This window comes from Canis aureus, chromosome 35 (genome assembly GCF_053574225.1).
Source record: "Canis aureus isolate CA01 chromosome 35, VMU_Caureus_v.1.0, whole genome shotgun sequence".
Taxonomy (NCBI): domain Eukaryota; kingdom Metazoa; phylum Chordata; class Mammalia; order Carnivora; family Canidae; genus Canis; species Canis aureus.
The window spans coordinates 25283922-25307020 of NC_135645.1; the positions used below are offsets into that span (position 1 = coordinate 25283922).

A 23099-nucleotide genomic window follows, 5' to 3' on the forward strand; every position below is an offset into this window, starting at 1 on the left:
ATTTTTACACCATTTTTACTCTAATATTCCTCTTCTTTGAATTTTAATCCTACTTTCTGGATAATCCTCTTGCCTTATTTTGCTACATATTTTACCTTTTTTTTCCCTTTAAGTTTCAGCTATTTGATTTTAATTTGAGAGTTCTTGTTTTCCTTTTTCTCTTTTTTGTAACATATGTTTTTATTTCATGATTACAACAACATCTTAACTATCTGAAGCTATTAAATATTAATTTATTTAAATATCTCTCTGCATTATCTCTGTTTTCTGTTTCTTTTATTAGATTTGCTTGGTTTGCTTTGGTCTCTCTTTTCTATATTGGAGGCTTTGAATATGTGTTGATCTTTGCTCTCTACAAGACTATGAAACTCAACGCTGACTAGAGTTCTGTGTGCCATGGGTGTGGCATGCCAAGTAGTGAGCTTCCTTTAATAACTGGATGAACAATTGATATTCCCATCTCAGATGCAACAGATGTCAGTGTGTGTATATCAGTTTTCTAGCTCCTCTAACCTTATGCCTGGGGATTGTTAGCCTCGCTGCTAATGATCAGGAGGCAGGTTTGACAAAGAGGCTGGGATCTAACTACTTAAAATTCAGACTTACACTTAATGTCTTTATCTTCAGTCTGGAATCTCATGCTTGCCCTCCTCCGTGCTTGGTGTTTCAGTCTCAAGTCTCGCTAACTCAGTTTCTCTGAAACAAATTCCTTCAGGCTCCTGGAATTGAAGAAGGGAGGCAGTCATCTGATGCTACAGAGTAGAGTAGACACCTAGGGCCTAACAACTCTGTATACAGGCTTTCAGATTCCTGTTTTCTGCCTCCTACCTAATCTCCACTTCTTGCTCTTTCCTATGCTCCTAATTGTTGAGCCTTCCTAAAATCCTCAGAGGTGGTTTGGTTCACTTTTTATCAGTTAAATCCACTTCCTCCACTATACCAGGTATTTGAATTTGGCCTTTCTCTCTCTGCTAAGATTTTCATAGTTCCTCTCTTTTCTTTCTTTAAAATATCATAATTTAGGATTGTAGATATATTTGAGTTTGGTTAAACAAGAAGCTTCTATTTCTATTTCTTTAACTTTCGTTTTCTTGTGACTTTCAGTGAAAGAGAATGGAATGGTTTCTACACCTTGAAACTGGAAATCTAATGTAATACCTTATAACTCTGATGATAAAATAATAGAAATATTTGGGAAAAGAATATATAAATTTAAGACTAGGCTATTTTAATGTAGCCAGCTCATTCTAATATTTTCACATTGTCCTGAATATCCAGACATGAGTCTTGATTTTGACCTGAGCATCATATTCTTGTCTTTGTTCTTTGATTTTTTTAATTGAAAAATGGTTGCATGCTCAGTCCTAATAATAGAATTTCCATATTTCACTGGTACAATCACTAATGTGTCCTTTTCTCCTCAAACTTGTAGACTTGCCATCTCCTCATTTAATTACTTTAGTCTTTAAAAAGATTTTATTTATTTATTTAGAGAGAGGGCACATGTTGCGGGATGGGGTTTGGGGGAGATAGAGGATCTCCAGCAGACTTTGCACTATACATAGAGCATATAGTGGGGATCTCATAACCCTAAGATCATGACCTGAGCCAAAGCCAAGTGTTGGTCACTTAACCAACTGAGCCATTCAGGTGCCCCTGCCATCTCCTCATTTATGCTTAGTAGATAGCATCACTTTGGACTTTTGAGCCATCAAGTTTCTACTTCTTCCACTTTCCTCACACCAAACTTTTGCCTCCTTTCTTACTATGGTGAAAAAGTAAAAAAATAATGCCTCTGCCTAAGTCCTGGATTTCATCTTTTACTACTTTCTCAGGGTCCTGCTCTTTTTATTATTTCTTCTTTCTCCTTTTACTTTCCATTGTCCTATCTTGTCAACATTTTAACATGAGTTAAACCTCTGTCTTGAAGAAAAACCACCTTTCTGAATTTCACATTTCTAATTTCGAACTTACTCCTTACCTTCACAAAAAAACCTTTTTGAGTTTTCTGCAATGGCTCTGTCCACTTCCTCACCTTTCACTTACACCTAAACCTATTGCAGTATGGCCTCATATGTATCACTCTATAGACACTATTCTCATTGAAATGAAAAACAAGTTTAAACATGGCTTTCCTGTAGCCTAATACAGTGGACATTAGCTCTTACAGTGGTTAACTATGGTCCAACATTTAGCACTATTGATCAATCCTATATTCTAGGAACACATTTTATTTCATTTTCATGATAACCCAGTATCAGTCAGGATGAGTTAGCTTTTGCTACAGAATAAGACATCCTTTATATTTGTAGCAGATTGAGTTGGGCTCTGATCTGCCTTGTCTTTAGTCTTAGACACAAGCTGATGGAGCAGACATTATCTGGAACATGGTCAATTATTAAAGAAAATGGAAAAAGAGAGCATGATAAATCAGATACTAGTCCTTTTAGCCTCAATAGAATTAATATATTCCACTTCTGTTCACATTCCATTGGCCAAATGGGTTTTGTGACCCCACCTATCTCTAAAGGAGCAGAGAAGTGCAAGCTTACTAGGTGCTTCCTGGAAGTAATTTGGGAAAAGCACTGTAAAAGACCATTACCACCTTTTGCCATAAAACTGCCTAAAATATTCATATCTATGCAAGCAATATAAACCAAACTATACATTCTTTGAAGTGTCATTTCAGCCATATTATCAACTGAATGAATCAATCATGATTAATAATAGCCACATATATTAGAAATAAATATATTTAAAATAACTACCTAAATTGTACTGAAATAAAATACATACCTCCCTTTCTTCTATTTCCACTATATACTTATATACTTATACTTAGAGTATAAGTATCTACTATATACTTGGCACAGTGAAGATTAAACAAAATATGACAAATAAGGGGAAATACTGTATAAATCTTGTAATTCTTGGTTTTGCTCCTTATTCGTCAATGAATTCATTTCACTTATAAAAAGTGAACCTGAAAATATAGTTATTGTTGCCTACAAGATAGAAATTTGAATAGTGACTGGAAATGTGAAACTCTAGACATCAAGAACAGAGAGCATTCCAATTGTAAAAATTCTTCACAGTTCCTGTTTAAAAAAAATCATACTTTTTTTTTTTTCCAAATGCTTCTTGAAAACATGCTGAGATGGAAAGAAAGTTAGATCAGAGATAGTACTGGGAGTAGACAGCAAATCAGAAGTCTAGTTATAAATTACTTTTTAGGTGGAAAAACCATGCTAGCACTTCCCAAATCAGGCCAAATTCATTTTAGCTTATGCAGTTGTTTCCTACTGAGTCAGTGCACTATAGAAGGCAAAGACATCCAACACTTCTGTAATAGGTCAAAGAAAAAAATGTGTAACTGGAAGAAAGAGTGTGAGGCTCACTAGAAGCAGGTCAGTGCTGCTCCAAGATCACTGCACGGAGACCTTAAAGGGTGACTGATTTTTATATAGAGTGTAGGAAAAATGTGTATGACTCTATGTATATGGATAGGCACTCATTTAAACAAGTTTGTGTTTGGTTACTTTTTGGAGGTTCATGATTATTTTAGTTGGATCCTTAGGAATACGGGTGCCTTTCAAAAGGAGGACATTTGAAAAAGTGAAACATTGACATTTATTAAATAAAAAGTGTAAATTGAGTTGGAGGATGCATATACATCATGGGGAAATGCAACTGTTATCAAGATGTTTTGTGGTTGTGATATTAAACATTCAGCCGATCCACCAGCAAGCTCTCCAGTCTGCTTTATCTAAGATTCCCTTGAAGGCTCACATCAGCATTCTATGTAAAAACAGCTAGTTGGCTGGGTAGCATAAAGAGAGCTCTGGTGGATTTCCTTTACCAAAGCAAGTCCCTAATCTCACATCTGTCCTTTATTCTGGAATATCCTTGGCTGTTTTTATGTAGCTCTTCAGTAGACCATCAGAGTTGGCTCAAGGGAACCAGAGGAAAGTGGCAAGTGTCCCACCTAGACCTACTTCTTTGGTTATTCAGTTGTTGGGGAAAGTGCAAAGGCATGATCTCCTGTGGAGACTTGGCTCATGATAAGTAGAAGAAAATATCCATATTAGGAGAGTTGTTGCAAAGTCCAAGTTAAATATGACACCCTTCCTCCCCTCGGGTTCCCATATGTGGATATGCATGCTTGACAGAAGGATTAAAACATTTCTGGTTTCATCTGGCTTAATTTGGCACATGTCAACACCATTTCTCTTCTTAGAGTGGTTGCTTCTCTCTGGCCAGGTTCCAATGATCTCACAGCGGAAATTTTCAACGTTAAACTTTATGTGCGTGAAATATTTTAGAGATTTAAAAATTTTTGTTTATTTTAAGGAGAAAATGTCAACATGAAATAAAGTACTAGGAATTCTATTAACAAATTGAACTGAATCATACATGTAGTAGAGATGATATCAAATTTGAACAAACATAGCCCCTTAGCTACTTACTACTAGTTTTGCCACCTTAGACAAGTTATTTCACTATCTATGCTTCATTCTCCTCTTCTGCAAATGAGGATAATGTAACTGCCCCGAGTTACTGTGAGAATTAAATGAGTTAACATATGTAAAAAGTGCTTACAGCAATGCCTGGCACATAGTTAAGGCTCCATAAATTTTGGTTATTGCTGCTGGTGGCCTATTGCAAACATTGCCCCAGGTACTGTAGGACAAGCAGTGGTAAACGAATGATGGTCTTTACCTTCAAGATGTGGAAACCTAAGAGGTACACATGAATTATAATTCAACTCAGGCTTCTATAAGAGCTATAACAGAGACACAAATGCAGCTGGCAATACACAGGAAGGGCAGGCTAATGATGAGGGCTGCATTTGATTTGTCTTAAATTATGTGTCAGATTCTGACAGGTAGAAGGAGAAAAAGAGGTAATCACCAAACATTCTAGTCAGAGGATACAAATAAGGATAAACTTATAAAGATAGGAGATAGACTACAGCATATAGTATCCATGTTACTGACATTTTCTTTTTCCTGTGCCTAGTGGCAGCCATGGCTAATCTATTTCAAAATTCTTTTCTGCTGAGCCTGCTTTGCGTGAGTCCTTCTTAACATAGGGCTCAAGAGAAGTTCCTGGGTGGCTCAGTTGGTGAAGTATCTGCCTTTGGCTCCAATCATGATCTCAAGGTCCTGAGATCAAGCCCTGCATCAGGCTCTCTGCTCAGTGCGGAGTCTGCTTTTCCCTCTCCCTCTGTGCTCAATTGCTCTCTCAGATAGATAAAAATAATCTTAAAAAAATCCCCTAACATCTTAAAACAACAACAAAACCCAAAGGGCTCAAGGAACAACAACTTCTTGACCTTTTTGGTAATGAAATCTGTTTGCCACCTAAGGTATATGATAGCTTTGTGGTAAGGATGAATGTAGTAATAGATAAATTTGAAAAAGAAAACCAATAATGATTACCATATATTGAGTATTCATTATGTATGTTCACATGTGCCTATTTAATTCTTACAAATATATAAGATATGTATTCTTCTTTCCATTTTATATGTAAAGAAACTAAGACAAAAAGGTTAAAACTATTTCCAAGGTCATTTAGCTAGAAAATGTCGGAATTTAAAACCAGAGCTTTTAAAACTTAAAAGCTGTATTCTTAATCACATTATAATATTGGATCTCTTAAAATAAGGAGTCAAGCTGAAGTTAATCATAAGACAGCCTTTAATTTCATGTTAAAATAAAAAAAATCTATTTTGCATATAGAGGGAAACTATTGAATGCTTTTGTGCTCTAGGAACAAAACTTCACTGGCAGGATGAAAAATATTGGCAATAAGGATATTGGAAATGGGATGACCAGTTTATTGAGAGAAAAATGGGGCTATGCATGGAAATGAGATAATAGAATCAAAGTATAGCTTCCAAGTGAAAGTCATAGGATTTGGCTGTATGGAAAGAGGGACATTTCTGAAAGTTTACATGTGGCAACTTGACAATTGATATGGGCAGAAAGATAGTAAATTAAATTTGAGATATTGGTGGAATATACAGATGGGGATTTTCTATCAGACTGATTCTTTCTTTCTTTCTTTCTTTCTTTCTTTCTTTCTTTCTTTCTTTCTTTCTTTCTTCTCTTATGTAAATAAGGTTTAAGATGTTAGGTTTTGTTCTCATCAAAAAATAGTGGACACTGTGCTAATGAAACTAAATATTTTTAATCTATATCAAGAATGTGTACATCCTTCAGTAATATTAAAGAATGTGTGTGTGTGAGAGAGAGACAGAGAATAGAGTTGTAGGATTTAATTTAAAATAATTGTTTGATATTATCAGAGAAATTCTCTAAATTTCTCATTAAATCACTTCTTTATAAGCAACAAGTTAGATTTATTATGTCGTTGTCATTCTTCCATGGCAGAGAGTCCTTGCCCAGTCAGAAATAAAGTCAGTGCCAGGGCTCTCGGCAGTCTGACCTACTTAGCTAGGATTTTTATTGGGTTTGTAGCTGAATTCTACTGAGAAGGTGTCAGAATGGTAGCTCCTGATGCTGACAGGCAGTACAATAACAGTGTTGTTGGAAAGCATGCACATGGAAGCTCAGCTCCTCCCTTTCTTTAGCCATATTGGAATCCCTTGAATTCAGTAGAGCATGGCACACTGTAAAGGATGTTTATGTTTTTCTGTCATCATTAAACATCAATTAGAGTTTATATTAGAGTGATGCCCAGGAACTTTACCATTCTACATAGTATTTCCATGTAGCTGATAGACAATATGTGGATCATCTTGTAGAAATTTATGTTAGTAGTCAACACAGATGAGGAAGCATTAAGGTGAGAGCAATCATATGCTAAAACCAAAAGCAGCATATAGATATAAAAATATCAGATCGTAGGAAAACAACCCCGACTAATTCTTATACTAAAATCAAGATGTGGTCTTTAATAAACTTTTATATTACAAATGCTAAAATTCCTAATAACTAAAGATAACATTTTTTATTAGAATAATTAAAGTCTTTTATAATTCAGTGAGAAAAAAAAAGCAGTTTGTCTTTCTCACAGATAACTGTTAAACAGCCAATGGACCTTAGTGTAAACTTACTTACAAAAAGTTTGATGTGTTCACGGAGACTTGGGGCCCATAGTAAGAAACATGCTCACTATTCTTAAGGAATTTAGAAAGTAAAAAAAGTCATGGGAGATAGATATATAATAACCATGTTATACATTTTTGTAGAACAATAATTAAAGGGATTTGGAGACACAGAAGGCAAATTATTTATTTAGAAGTAATGCAAGTATTCGTTAGAAAGGAAAATCTCCCCTGAAAACAGCAGGTCCTCATCTTCAAGCTGAAAGGATTAAAGAAAGGGGTTAGTCATTCACATCCTAAAGGACCAAGGTTTCAGAATTGATTAGTGTTCTTAGTGCTATTGAATTTCTATGTGATATCAGCATAACTTGAACTGAAATATCATTAGTTTAGGAAATTTAAGCAAATTAATGAGTAGAGATTGAGTAAAATATGATTGGCAATAATTTTTTGAAGATCTCTCTTCAGAGGAATACGGTTACTGAATCAAAATTGCAGGGAAAAAGTGACAAATAATCAGGGTTTTTGCTGTAATTTTCATATTTGGGTTGGGAGCCAGCTTCCTCAGAAATCAGCTTGATAGTTCCCTCTCCTTCCATGTCCTTGGCACACAGAGCAGCTGCTTGTCTCTGGAGTCCAGCTGTGAAGAATTTAAGGGAGCCCTCTCCAGGAGTGCCAGCCCCAGGAATGTTCTCCATGCAGATTTCTCCCAGAATCTCAATATGGCAAAGCTCACCATGGGACCATCTTTTTAGTTAGACTTGCCAACAAATGTAAAAATATTTGGCATGCTCTTTCCACCTTTGCTACTATTAATTTAGTCTTTGCCTCTGAAAAGTATTGCCAAGAGTAAAGTTTCCTGTGTTTATTTTATTTCTAGCATGACATCTTGCTTTGAAAACTTTGAGTATGTGTATAGGCTGGGAAAGAAAAAAATAGGCTCCACTTTTTCCCTCTTTGCATTAATACACAGTCTAAAGAGGAAATTCAGGATAAATGATGAAAGTCATGGGCTTTATAAGATCTGTGGAGAGAGTTTATATGCTGGCCTGATGATAGACATTTCATTGTACTTTCAAAGGCACCTCGATGGCAAATAACCTTTGAGGGAACCTTAGTAAATCATTAAAAAGCAAAACAGACAAAGAAATTGGAAATTGGAAAGATGTATGTGCATTTATTCATTGTTGTTGGAGGATATGAGGGGTAATAAGTATTAGAACCTTTATTGTTTGTTTTAACTTTGGTACCCAGAAGATTATGGTCCATTATAGATAACAAGAGAAAGCAATAGGTTCTAAGGTTGAATAATCTTACGGAGATGAAGGACTTGGATATCTTGATGCGGAGTGAAGGGAGGATATTATCATGAAACTGACTTATCCCTGGTGTTTGACATAGTAACTATATCAGAAAAAGGTGGTAGATAGAAATATAAATTGGTGAAGAAAAGGCATAGCAAGGCTTTCAGATACCACTTAGTTTGCCTCATGGTGACCAGGGAGCTCTACATAAGAGAAATGCTGTCATCTCGCTAATTATAAAACCTACAGTTTTAGAAAACAAATGGATTTTAGTGGAGAAATTCATACCTTAAGAAAGTGACAACCACGATAAAAAAAAAAATCAGTTTTCCTAAGGCAGTTAGCATGGACTCTGTAATGAACTAAAAAATGGGAAATTTAATTTGAATTTTCCGAACTGTGTGCCCAGACATGTAGGACTGAAACACATTTTCAGAAAGCTATAAAGCAACCATATTTCTTGACAAGGACTGATAATCTGCTTACACAAAGAACTTTTTTTTTTTTATCAGAGGGCTTCAAAGAATAAGTATAAAATTAACTATCATATTATCATTTACAACTAGGGAAAATGAATGGGTGGTAGGGAAGTGATTAATATAAAAGTTCCATGAGTCAAAGTTCATATTTTCTATTTTTAATCTAGAGTTACTGTATTCTCTTTGTTATTTTAAAGTCAAAAGAATTTTATTATATTTTTTCCAAAGATATACCATATTTAAGAGCATTCGATATTTCAAATAATAAAAATATTACCAAGTTGTTTTTATTTTGAAAATACTTGGCACAATAAAATTTCAAGACACCAAAATGATTCCTCTCACTTTCTGGATATCAAGTCTGTGATCCTTTGTCACTCAAAGATTTTGTCAATGCAATAAGGAAAGAGAACAGAACATAGCCTCAGAGCACTGATTAATTTATAGGAGTAGTGGCTGGTATTATCACAGAGAACCTAAGGAAAGTAGAAGACACATTTGCCAAAAGAGTGAAGGTCCAGAGAGGATGGTAGGACATGCCACATGAAACCTCAATATCAAAAAGAAAATGTGGAGAAAGGAATCCTGGATATAAAAGCTATTTTTGGAAGGAGCAGGACAAGAACATTAAAGACAAATATTGTCTACTTTGGAATCCTGTCTAGTGCATGGCGTGCCTAGGTTAACAATATAGGAGCCAGAATAGACTGGATGTCACAGCTTTCATATTCCACATCATTGCTCTGAGGAGATTCGAAAGAATGACACTAATCCCTGATCTTTGGCTGCTGAAGGGCATGGGCAGCCGTCATCCCCTGAGCCCTTACAACTGTCAGATGTAGCGCTGAACCCTTAATTCTCCATCTCATTTGATTCTCATACCAGCCTAATTATCGTGAATAATATCGCCCACCCTGGTTTTGTTGGTTTTGTTTTTTTTTTTTTGTTGTTGTTGTTTTTAGCAGAAGATCCTGAAACTCTTCACTAAATGACTCTAAGTTCAAACAAAAAATAGCAGTACAACCAGGGTTTAAACCTGAAGCCATCTGACTCCAAGACTCTTGCTATATATCCGGGTGTCTTGAGACAAAGGAACTCCTCTCAGAGAAATGTCTGGGTAACTTGATGCTGTTTGGTCTCCGGGCTCTGAACTCAGCCCAGAGCAGCAGACCTCTCTAGCTGGGGCAGGAATTGAAGGAAAATTCCTGGGACTTTAGCACTTCCTCTAGCTAGTCTCAGGCTCTCCCTTCTGTTCTCCCCCAACAGATTCTAAGATGCAAATATCCTACCTCTGCTCCAAAAAGAGAAAATGGAAGTTGGAAGGAGAATGCGAGTCTTAGAGAGGCAAGGGACTGAATGCCTGTCCAAGTTTCTCCATTTCCTGGCCTCTCAGTCACCACCTAATTCCCAGCATCAAAGAGGATGTAAGGAAAAGCAGGCTTTGGAAGGACAGGGGCTCTTCACCCTCTGCAATTTTTCCCTCTGTGTCCCTAATTCCCCTTGAAATCCATTGTCCCTTTCTCTAGCTGTGACATAGTCCTTTAAAAACAGACCACTTGTTCTTGGAATTTGGCAGGGAAGAGGGCAAGACTTCATCATCGGGTGAGTTAATTGTTATATCCTGTAAGGATGTCTACATGGCAGTCCTAATTGTGCCTTTCGCTGCCTATAAAGTAAGGTGGTTTTTTTTCTTTAATTTTTAATCAAGCCCCTGAAAATCCTCAGGGCAAAGAGAGTTTATAAATTGCACTAATTGGAATGGAGCTATTTCTAAAACATGCCTTAACACAGAAGGGTTTTTCTTTTTCTAGAGCATCCAGTGCTTTACCCCAGATAGATAAGATAGTTAATCCTCCTTCACTTATTACTCTTCTGTCCTGTGTCTGAACACACTGACTAACCTTTCCCTGCGGCCTTGGCATGCACCACAAGTACAGGCGGTGATGTGGAAGGATAAAAACATTACTCAGACACTTTACGAAAGTTTCTAGCACTTGGCAATACTCAGTCTGACCTTTATGTTGGATTTTGCCATCATTTTAATCACTTTACCATCACTTGCAGGAGAGAATGTGTCTTTAAAAGTGCCCTATTTAGGGAAGGCGTCAGAGCCAAGACTAAGTGTACATTCTCATTATTTCACATGTTGTCAAAGTAACCAGCACAGTGCAATGACAGCATTTGAAGAAAATAGGTTTGTGAAAGCTCTTTGTTCAGGTAGGAGGGCATTCTATTGCAATTATTTATATTTGGATATAATCTTTTTATTGATATTTTTATGCATATTCAATAATACAAAGAATAGTTGTGAGGTTATTGCATCCAAAATTTTACTTTTAATTTTCTGGGACTATTGGCAAAACCCTTATAAAATTCTATGTCTTTTGTAAGAGGCTTCAAGAGTTTTTGGGCTGTCTGCTGTATTCTTTGTTTCTGTGTATTTGGCTGATTTCTATAACTATTTTACTGTAACTGTATATTTGGCCAATTATTTTACTCTATTTCACTTGCAAAAAATTAATTCACACATAGCATGTTGAAAGAATTTCCAGTGTGATGTCTAACACCCCCAAAGATAAGGCATTTGATTTTAAACTGATTATTACTACTGTCAATTCATCTTATTTACTTTTTCATTTTTCTATTTTAAAAAATATCAAGCCTACAGAAAAGTTTCAAAGAGGACTCTGGGAGTTTAATTGTAGACATTGTGACACTTAGTCCAGTACTTCAGCATTTCTCTCCTAAAATTTGGGACCTTCTCCCATAAACTGCAATACAATCACCATAAGAAAATTTAACATTGAGATGAAACTTTTATCAAATAAACACTGTTCATATTCAAATTTCCGAAGTTTTCCAATGAAATTCTTTATAATTACTCATATACCTCCTTCCAGGATCCAATGAAGAAGAATCATGCATTGCATTTAGTTATCAAGTGTCTTTATCCTCCTTTAATCTAAAACAATCCCCAGTTATTTTATTCTTATGGCATTAACATTTTTTTAAAGAGACCAGATCATTGTTTTGCACAATATCCTTAAAAATGACTATTTTCTCCTAAGTAGATTCAGGTAGAGTATTTTGGGCAGGACTACAACAGTTGTGATGTGTCCTTCACAGAGCATCATATAAGGAAGTACATGATATCAGTGTATCCAAGTTTGGAAATTAAGTTTGATTATTTGGCAAAGTAGTGTCTGTTGTGTTTCTTCATTGTACAGGTACACTTTTGTGATTAATGAGTACTCTGCAAGGTGATATTTTGAGACTGTATGAATATTGAATAATTTTTTTTCTCCAGTAATCCTTCCCTCAATGGTTTTGGTATCCATTAATGCATATTGCTTGGATTAGTCATTACTCTGGTGCCAGAAAGATGGTGATTTTCCAATTTTATAATTTCCTCTGCATTTGTTCATTGTCATTTTCTGTAAAGAAGAACTTTGCATTCTCTACCTCCCCAACACCTGAAATAATTATTTTTGGGTATAATTATGAACTGATGGACTCCTTTTTTTCCCAATGTATTATAATTTATTCCACTCATTATTTGTTATACTGCTCTAGTTATTCCAAATTAGGCTCGTGGAAACCCTGCTAGGCTCTGTTAACCATCTCAATTGTCCTATTCCCTTAACTTGCTTATTATAAATAAACTTCGAAGATAATTAAAAATAATTTTTAGCCCAGTTATTTGTAGCAGTATATCAACTCCCTTATCACATTTGTTTTCACCTGTGAAAAATTGTGTAATGGCTCATCTTCAATAATATATGAAGAGCTTAGAAGTTGTCACTCCTCTTTTCATAAGAAAAAAACTGAACATACTGAAAACCAGTGATCTTTCTTGAACATAGCAACAAACTAAGATCTCAGGTCAAGCTGCTACCTCAAAACCATGCAAATTCAGAGAGTTACAAAAATGGTCTGCCCACCTGGAGCAGAAGTCATGGGAGCCATAAACTTATAGCAAGAGTTAAATGGTAATTTTTATAATGAATTTTCAGATGCTGAGTGTGGACTCGGATGAGAATGAGAAACTCCTGGGGCATCCATTCTGAGGGGGAACCCTGCACTTTAATGGCATTTGCCTCCAGAACCCCACCATCTTCCTGGTGAAGAGCCAGGAAAGATCTCCTGTACCTCTGGCAGGGGGAGGGGAAAAGTAAAATTTAAAAACCATAACAAAGTCCCATCCATTCTTCAGGGTTCAAGACTTTACCAGAGCCTTATTCCACCTAGGAGACGGCCATACATAATACTCTGGTGCCATCTCGGTTCACCAAAGAGGGGGAGTAAAGCTAAGAAATATTGGTGAAAATTACAGCCCGGTGACACAGGCCCACTAAAAGACTGAGATCTCCCCTGACACACACACATACCACTAAGGCTCCAGTGTAATAGTGAGTTAAAGCTGAAGAGGCTGCAAGACAGACTGTCATTGAGCAGTTCTTAGGGAAGTTGAAAGTGATAGCAAAGACAAAAACAAAGGCAATAAAGGTATTTGAATCCTCTAGTATGTACAACTATATAAAATGTTGACCACTGCCCAACTTCTAGGTAGAATAACATGAAACTTCTGTGAAGTTTCTAAAGACTGATTTACTTAAGTTCCTAGTACCTAATTCCTTTGTTATGTTTGTGTTGTAACATTCCATATGTAATCTGTGATTTCTGCCTATAAAAAATCAATATGGTAACACATATAACATGAAGGAAAACTTAATTTTTGATTCAGTATTAGACCAAGTTATATGTATAATTAACGAAGTACAATTACAAAGTAATATTAAATCAATAGACACCCCCAAAAAAGGCAGACTATTTTCCTTAGGAACAGAGAAACTAAAGTGAAATATTTGCATTGTAGGGACCTGCTGGTTTTATGGTCACATCTGCTAACCAGTCTGTTGTATCCTTGGCTCACAGAGATCCCCATGACTGCTGAAAAAAGTGATTCTTTCTGAAACATTTCCCCTTCATGTACCCTAGCATATTTCAGCAGTTTGTATTCCCAAAACTCGTGGTTGAAAAACAGCCTCATGCCTACATTTCCTGAAAAGAAGATCAGTCCAGAGGTGATTCAGTAACACATGAAGCTTGCTCTCCAGACATAAATATGAAATACAAATCAGAACACTGGCATAAAAATGACAGAAACCTCATCATATTGAGTTGGGAAGTCAACCTTATTATTAGTTAACAGGGATTGAGTGTTCTTTGGCAGTTGGTGGTGCCAACAAAGGGCTAGGTGCTGTAGAGAACACAGACAAAGTTCTTGCCCAGGGGGCTCATAATCAGATTAGACAAACCAGACACTCACACAGTCCAGCAGTCTGGAGTGGAGAAAGTTGGGTTTATATGGGGAACCTAAGGTCACTCTGTCCATAAGCATACTGTTTGCCTCCAACAAGCTTGTTCTCTTGTGTTTCTTCCAAACACAGAAGAAAACCTTAACATTCTTCCTCATGATTTTCATTTCAACACCACCCAGGAAGTCTGTTTTGCAAGTACTGTTGGGTTTTCATTGTCAAATGACAGGATTTAGGATGAATTCTATAAGCACATGGTCTGGTTTACTGGAGAAGGAAGGGCAAATTCACAAGGCCAGAGTCACTAAAAGAGAAGCAAAATGATGTAGGAGAACATTTTTTATGGAGACCATCAGAGCCAGTTTTCTACTGAGGCTGCAATACACAAATTTAGAAGTTCAAATTTTTTAGATTCCACATGTAAGTGAAATCATGCAGTATTTGTGTATCTGGTTTATTTCATTTAATCCATTTATCCATTGACAAACACTTTAGGTTGTTTTTGTATCTTGGCTATTGTGACTAGTGCTGCAATAAACATGGGTGGGTATCTCCTTGAGATACCGGTTTTGTTTCTTTTGGATACATACCCAGCATGGGATTATTGAATGATAAGGTTTTTAATTTTTTGAAGAAACTCTATACTGTTTTTAATTTTTTGAAGAAACTCTATACTGTTTTCTATAATAACTGTACCAATTTTGACCTCTACCATCACTGTACCAGATTGTTGAAGATCAGTTGATCACATATATATGGATCTATTTCCAGATTATTTATTCTGTGCCATTGGTCAGTGTGTCTGTTTTGATATCAGCACCATACTGTTTTGATTACTATAGCTTTGTAACATGTTTTATAATCAGAAAGTATGATGCTTCAGCATTGATTTTTTTTTTTTTTTTGCTTAAGATTGCTTTGGCTATTTGGGGTCATTTATAGTTATATATGAATTTTAGGATTCTTTTTCTATTGTGAAAAATGCTGTTGTAATTTTGATAGATATCTGTACATTACTTTGCATAGTATGGATACTTTAATAATATTGATTCTTTCAACTCATGAACAAAGGCTATTTTCCCATTTCTTTGCATTTTCTTCAATTTCTTTCATCAATATTTTATAGCTTTTAGTGTAGAGATCTTTCACCTCCTTGGTTACATTTATTCCTAAGTATGTTATTCTTTTGTAGTACCAAAATTGTAAATGTGATTGTTTTCTTAACTTGTTTTTTGGATAATTCATTGCTAATGTATGCACATGCAACTGATTTTGTATGTTGATTTTATATCTTGCAACTTTACTGACTTTATTAGTTCTAAGAGCTTTGTGGCTGACTCTAGGGTTTTCATATATAAGGTCATGTTGTCTGCAAATAGATGCACTTTTACTTTCTTCTTTCTAATTTGGATACTTTTTAATTCATTTTTCTTGTCTAATTTCTCAGGCTAGGCTTTCTAGTACTATGTTGAAAAGAGGTGATGAGAGTGAGCACCATTGTCTTGTTCTGATCTCAGAGGAAGAGGAAAAGCTTTCAACTTTTCATCATTAAGTCAATGTTAGCTGTAGGATTGTCATATATGGCCTTTATTATGTTGAGGTGTATTCTTTCTATACCTAATTTTTTGAAAGTTTTTACCATAAAGGGATTTTAAATTTCATCAAATTATTTTCTGCATTTATTGAGATGGTAATTTTCCTTTATTCTATTAATGTAGTATAACGCATTCCAGAGATAAATCCCATTAGAAAATGGCATATGATTCTTTCAATATGTTGTTGAATTTGTTTTGCTAGTTTTTTGAGATTTTTACATTTATGTTCAACAAGAACATTAGCCTGTGGTTTTCATTTGTTGTAGTGTCCTTGTCTGGCTTTGGTATCATGGTAATACTAGCCTCATAAAATGAGTTTGGAAGTATTCCTTCCTCTTCAATTTTTTGGAAGAGTTTGAAATGAATTGGCATTAAATGTTTAATTCCTTCCTTAAATGTTTGGTAAAATTCACCAGTGAAGCCATCTGGTTCTGGGCTTTTTAATGGGAGATTTTGTGTTATTGATTCAATATTCAGTATTCTTTTCAGATATTCTATTTGTTTGCAATTCAATCCTGCTAGGTTGTGTATTCTTAGGAATTTATCCACTTCTTCTAGGTTACCCTCTTTTGATTCTTTTTATTTCTGTGTATTAGTTGTAATGTCTTCTCTTTCATTTACAATTCTATTTCCTTGAGTCATCTCTTATTTTCTGGTTCTTTCTAGCTAAAGGTTTGCAAATTTTCTTTATATTTTCAAAAGCCCTCTTTCATCTTTCATATCATCTTTCTAGTCTCTATTTCATTTTTTCAGCTCTAATATATATTATTTCATTCCTTCTGCTAATGGTAATGAGTTATTCCTTTCTGAGTTCCTTAAATTGGAAAGTTGGGTGTTTTATTTAAGATCTTTTTTTTTTTTTTTTCTTAAAGTAGACATTTGTCAATATAAACTTCCCTCTTAGAATTGCTTTTGCTGCCTCCCATAAGTTTTGGCATGTTGTGTCTCCATATTTATTTGTCTCAGGTAGTTTTTTATTTCCTTTTTTTTTTTTTTTTTTTTTTTTAGATTTTATTTATTTATTCATGAGAGACATACACACAGAGAGGGAGAGAGGAACAGACATAGGCAGAGGGAGAAGCAGGCTCGATGCAGGGAGCCTGACCTGGGACTCCATTCCAGGTCTCCAGGATCACACCCTGGGCTGAAGGTGGCGCTAAACCGCTGAACCACCTGGGCTGCCCTTTTATTTCCTTTTTGATTTTCTTTTTGACCTATTGATTGTTCAGGAGTATGTTAATTTCCATGCATTTCTGAATTTTTCAATTTTCTCCTATTATTGATTTCTAGTTCCTGCATTGTGTCCAGAAAAATTACTTGATATGATTTTAATCTTCTTCAATTTGTTAAGACTTCTATTTTTGGCCTAATATATGGTCTATCCTAGAGAATGTTCCAAGTGTGCTTGAGAAGAATGTGTTTCCTGCTGCTGTTGAATGAAATCTTCTGTACCTGTCTGTTAGGTTAATTTGGTCTATAATTGTATTCAAGTTCTTTGTTTCTTTATTGATTTTCTATCTGAATATTCTATCCATTTTTAAAAGTGATGTATTAAAGCCCCCTATTTTATTTATCACTATTTCTCCCTTTAGTTCTGTTGATATTTGCTTTATAAATATAGGTGTTCCAATGTTTTGTACATATGTATTTATAATCATTATATCCTCTTGATGAAATTGATCGCTTTGTTATTATATAATGACCTCTTTGTCTCTTATAACAAGTTTTGACTTAAAATATATTTTGCCTGATATAAGTATAGCTACTCCCATTCTCTTTTAATGACCATTTCCATGTAATATCTTTTCCACCCCATTATTCTCAGTTTATGCATGTCCTTATAGTTAAATTAAGTTTCTTACAGGTGGTGTATAGAAAGGTCTTTTAAAAAAAATCCATTCAGCCACTCCATATCATTTGATTGGAGATTTTAATCCATTTACATTTAAATTAATTACTGATAGGTAAAGCTTACTGTTGCCATTTTGTTCATTATTTCCTAACTATTTTTTAGTTCCTGTTTTCCTGCATCCTCTCTTGCAGTCTTCTATGTGATTATGATTTTTTACATGAAATTCTATCCTCCTTATTTTTTGTGTATCTACTAATTTTTCTTTGTTCTTCTCATGAGGCTTATAAAATCATAGTCATAACAGTCTATTTTAAGCTGATAACTTCATTCACATATGAAAACTCCATACTTTTACCCTCCCACATTTCATGTTATTCATGTCATAATTTATATCTTTTTGTATCTGTTATAAATACTATAGATATAGTTATTTTTAATACATTTGTCATTTAAGTTTTATAATAGAGTTAAAATTATTTATGCACTACCATTACAACTTAAGAATATTCTGAATTCTTACCTTTACAGTGAGAGATATATTTTTATGTTGCTAAGTAGCAACCTTTAATTTCACTTTAAAGAACCACTCTTCGAATTTCTTATAAGGCAAGTATAGTGGTGATGAGCTCCCTCAGGAAGCAGACCCTTTTTTGAGTTCCATACCCTGGTTGCTATAAGCCCCTGTTCCTTTTTCCTTAGCTGCCCCCAGATTTTTCACCTATGCTGAGCCAATCCCTTCAGTGATCAGAGGAGGGTGAGAAATAAGTGGATCTCTTAGGTAGCATCCTGCATGGCTGGGAAATCTATGTGTCCACTGTGTCCTCATTTTCCCCTGTAGAAGTGATTGCAACCAAGATCTCTCATGGCATTGAGCTGTGCCACCTTAGTGGAAGGGCTACATGGGTAAAGTAAAACTAATCTTACCTTCTTCAATGAATCTTGGACTTTCTGATCCAGTAGAATGCTGGGACTTCTCCACTGGACTCCCAGGGTTCCACAAAGGTATTTTCATCTGTGGTTAGTTATAAAAAACAATGATTTTCTATGTGGTATGGCTGGAAAGACCTCTTCTGCCATCCTGTGATATCAATCTCCAAATTTGGAAAATTTTCACAATTATTTTTTCAATACTTATTCAGTCTTGCTCTCTTTTTCCTCTCTCTTGAGTATCTTGATGATACAACTGTTACATCCTTTGTTATTATCCCACAGGTTTAGGAGGGTATGCACATTTTCTTCTCAGTTTACATTTCTTGTGTTATCCAGAATAGGTGGATTCTATTGATAACTCCTGAAGTTACCTAATTTTATCCTCTGTACATTTTCATATTAGGTTTTGAGATTCTGGACCTTATTCTATTTTCTGTTTTGCCTAGCTTTTTGGACACCACTTTGGTAGAGGAGAGGAGGACTGCACTTCTTTATTATTGCCAAATGGAGGTCAAAGTACAGGTTCCCCACTTGGTTTCTATTGGCACTTGGGAGAACAGGTACTGCTTATTTGAGTTGCGTCAAGTGAGAGTTCTGGCTCTCCATATGGTCTCCTCTGACACAGAGGTGAGGTGGACTTATTACCAGTGGGTGATGGCAAAAGTCCCGATTCTTTACTAGGCCTTATCTGATACTGCCCTAACAGAGAAAGGGAAAGGACTTCATTACTGTTAAGGGTGGAAGTCTAGGCTCCCCACTCAGCATTTGATGTCATAGCTGTGGGTAAAGCCATAGTTTTTCCGTGTTGTTTGTCTATAATAAAATGGCTATTATCTAAAAGCTTTCTGTCTTGCCACTTTGCCCTTTCCCTAGTCCTTTGGCCTGACAGAACTTTTATCAGAACATTTTACTTTTTGTTTAATTTAATGTAATTCAATTTTATCTTGTTTTGTTTTAGATTTGTGTTCATCAGCATTTCTAGGTTTTTGGCTTCTTCAACTCCAAGTCTAGGATATATGTGATGAAAAGAAACCCCAGGTAATTCACTTCTGTGTTGTTCCTTCTGTCTTGAAGTCCTATATCATCTTTTTCTTCCCTCCACCCTTCAGAGTCATCTTATGTTGTTTTTCCTATGGTGTCCACAAATTTTAGTTTTACTTAGTGAGAAGAATAGGAAAAAATATACCTACTGCATTTTGCTAGAATTGGAAGTTCTGCTCTTTCAAGTCAAAATGAGGCATGAAGTAGCAGTCAGTGGGAGTTGTTGCTTGAAACAGTAATAAACCTGTGACACCTCTATTGTTAGCAAATTGACCTCAGAAATATAAAAAATTTGGGTCTCTTCAAAGTGAACCAATCTTCTTCTCAATCTGTTCTTTCTAGGAAGTTGCTTTATTACAAAAAACAAATTCCATGGTGAGGATTGAGGTAGGCGGGTGGGTGGGGTGGGGAGGAAATATAGCTTTTGCCTCTTTCTGGTTTATTCATTGCCTACTACTGCTATAGGTAGGGTAGTGTAATGGTTAAAACCAAGGCTCTGAAGTCAGACTGCATGGATTCAAAGTCTGGTTTAATCATGTGCTATATTATATGAACTTGGGTAAGTCTCCTAACTTCTCTAAGTTTTCTCTACTATAAATGGAGATAATAACATTATTTCTCTCACCAGATTATATATATATGGGATCAAATGAGATTTTAAAAAGCACTTAGCAGAAAGCCAGACATGCCATAAGTGTGCAGCAAATGATAGCTTGTTGTTAATATATGAATATGCTACGTATATGTAATATAGAAACATTAATAAACACTTGTTGAATAGATCTTGTCTCTTTTCCATTATGCCTTAGTTTTAAGCATTGCCTTATAATGTATTTAAGCCTTATTTGGTATTTCTTCTAACAGAGAACTCACATAATCTTGGGTGTTGAAGACTTGCACTATGTCACCATATTCTAACGTGTTATTTTGGCCAACCCATTCCAGCTGGATGGTGGATAGGGAAAACAAATCCAGTTGGTTTCCTAAAATACAAAGACTTTGTCAGAGAGGAAACTATTTTTATGTACAAATGAACAATTTCTGATAATTCAGGTAATTCCAGACAGACGAGGCAAGTTTTTATGCTTAGGATTTTCCAGAGGAGCTGTTTGTATTACTCGGATTTATCCAACTTTCTCTCTCACTTTGGCAGTATAGACCTGATTCTAAACATACCATGCAATAAGCTGTACATTTGGCTGAAAGTTTATTCTGTTTGGTCCAAATGGCATTAAAATCATTAACTAAATACACAGTGACTTGGAAGGAAGAAGAAAAAGAACTCAAATGAAAAATTATTTTTATTGCCAAAAGCTGAGTTCTCAGGCTGCTACAACCTGACTAACACCCAAGACAGGCAAGAGGCAGTCATCTTTTATGTTCTAGGTGTTAGTGATGACATGAATTATAGTGGGAAAAAAATACAGTATTTTTTAAGGTTCTGGCTGGTTTGAAAAATTAATGAATTTTCAATATTGAATTTAAAAATTATTCATTTGCAAGTCTTTCTATTTTTTCTTCTTTGGTTTTGAATTAAATCTTTTTTGTTGAAATGGCAGATTTTCAGAATACTCTCACTACCATTATGCTTTCTATTTACATGCTTCCAATACATTGGTGTCATATTTTATCCTTTATAAGTTTCCAGAACACTAGGTGACTTTTCTTGACAAACACATTGAAAATAGACAAGAAGACTCCCAATCAGTGCTGCACCACTGTATTCTCTACCTTGCTATTTGGTCAAACCAATATTTTGGTCAAGTAAAAAGAGACAAGAAAAAAAATTAATAACATACTATAAATTGTCCTGATAAGGCAAAGCAAAAAGTGACTGTGGACTAGGTTCAGCAAACACATGCTGATAATACTCTAAATAAATAACCAAAAATCATTGATGTTTTTTAGAACATTAATTTGTAATGTTTTCTTTTTATTCCTTTTAAAAATTATTTGATCTATCTATCTATCTATATCTCAAATATCTAATATCATGTTTGTAAGCACAGGAAAATATTAACTGATACTTTTTATTATTCCTGCCTAAGGACCTCAATATAATTTGAAGGGCCTTTGTGTTATAAATATTAAGGTCTAGGTACTACTTCTTTATAGAAAGTTTTTGATCTATTAAATAAAAAGAGAAAGCAGACAATAAGGAATGTAGAACCAATAATTACATGTAGCCCATATTAATATATGTAAAAGTGAAATTGGACATTATAAAAATGTTTTAAAAATATAAATGTATGAATAAAGTTAAACTATAATCCTGTCACCAAATGATAACCAAAGATAGTGTTTTGTAGTATATCCTTCCAAGCATTTTTCTGGTCATATATATATAAATATTTCTTTTAAGGGGAAAGGGGTAGAGGGAGAGAGAGAGAGAGAGAATCTGAAGCAGGCTCCATGCCCAACAATGAGCCCAATGTGGAGCTTCCCTTCCTCTATTTCATCCATTCCCCCATCCACCTCCCCTCTGGTAACCATTTGTTTTCTATAATTTAGAGTGGGTTTCTTTGTTTTTTTTTTTTTTTCTCTATTTTATCCTTTCCTTCTTTATTTTATCTCTTAAATTCTACATATAAGGGGAATCATATGGTATTTGTCTTTCTCTGACTGATTTCACTTAGCATTATATTCTCTAGATCTATCCATATTGTTACAAATGGCAAGATTTCTTTCTTTTTATGGCTGGATAATATTCCATTGTATATATACCACATTTTTATCCATTCATCTATGGATGGATGGACACTTGGGCTTCTTCCATAGTTGGCTATTATAAATAATGCTGCAATATACATAGGATTGCATGTATTCCTCTTAATTAGTGTTTTTGGATTTTTCACCCAATAGTATGATTCCTGGATCATAGGGTAGTTCTATTTTTAACTTTTTTTTTTAAGTAGGCTCCACATTCAGCGTGGAGCCCAATACAGGGCTCGAACTCACAACCCTGAGATCAAGACCTGAGCTGAGATCAGGAATTGGATTTAACCAATTAAGCCACTCAGGTGCCCCCTATTTTTAACTTTTTGAGAAACCTCTGTACTGTTTTCCACAGTGGCTAAACCTGTTTGCATTCCTACCAACAATGCAAGAGGGTTCCTTTTTCTCCACATCTTTACCAACATCTATTGCTTCTTTTTTTATTATTTAAATTCAACTAGCCAACATATAGTACATCATTAGTTTCAGATGTATTGTTCAGTAGTTTGTCAGTTGTGTATAACACCCAGTGCTCATCACATCATGTGCCCTCCTTAATGCCCATCACCTAATTACCCCATCACTCCACCCACCTCCTCTACAGCAACCCTCAGTTTTTTTCCTATAGTTAAGAGCCTCTCATGATTTTTCTCCTTCAGTTCAGCCTCTCATGATTTTCCATTCAGTTTTCCCTCCCTTCCCCTATGATCCTCTGCCCTGTTTCTTATATTCCACATATAAATGGAAGGACATCTTGACTCTTTCCACATTTTTACTGTTGTGGACATTG

At 35.2% G+C, this 23099-nt stretch overlaps 1 long non-coding RNA gene across 7 annotated transcripts in view; it reads left to right on the plus strand.

Moving 5' to 3' along the window:
* LOC144305386 (uncharacterized) overlaps nt 1-23099 on the plus strand; it is a 289595-nt gene that overhangs the window by 137008 nt on the left and 129488 nt on the right. For 4 of the 7 annotated variants that reach the window (XR_013372409.1, XR_013372410.1, XR_013372412.1 and 1 more), the window contains exon 9: nt 19512-19591. The exons of 1 other annotated variant lie outside the window; for it this stretch is intronic. This is a non-coding gene — a long non-coding RNA (uncharacterized LOC144305386). Of the gene's footprint in view, nt 1-18999; nt 19114-19511; nt 19592-23099 lie in introns of all 7 variants that reach the window. 2 more of the 7 variants (XR_013372407.1, XR_013372408.1) reach the window with 1 other exon arrangement.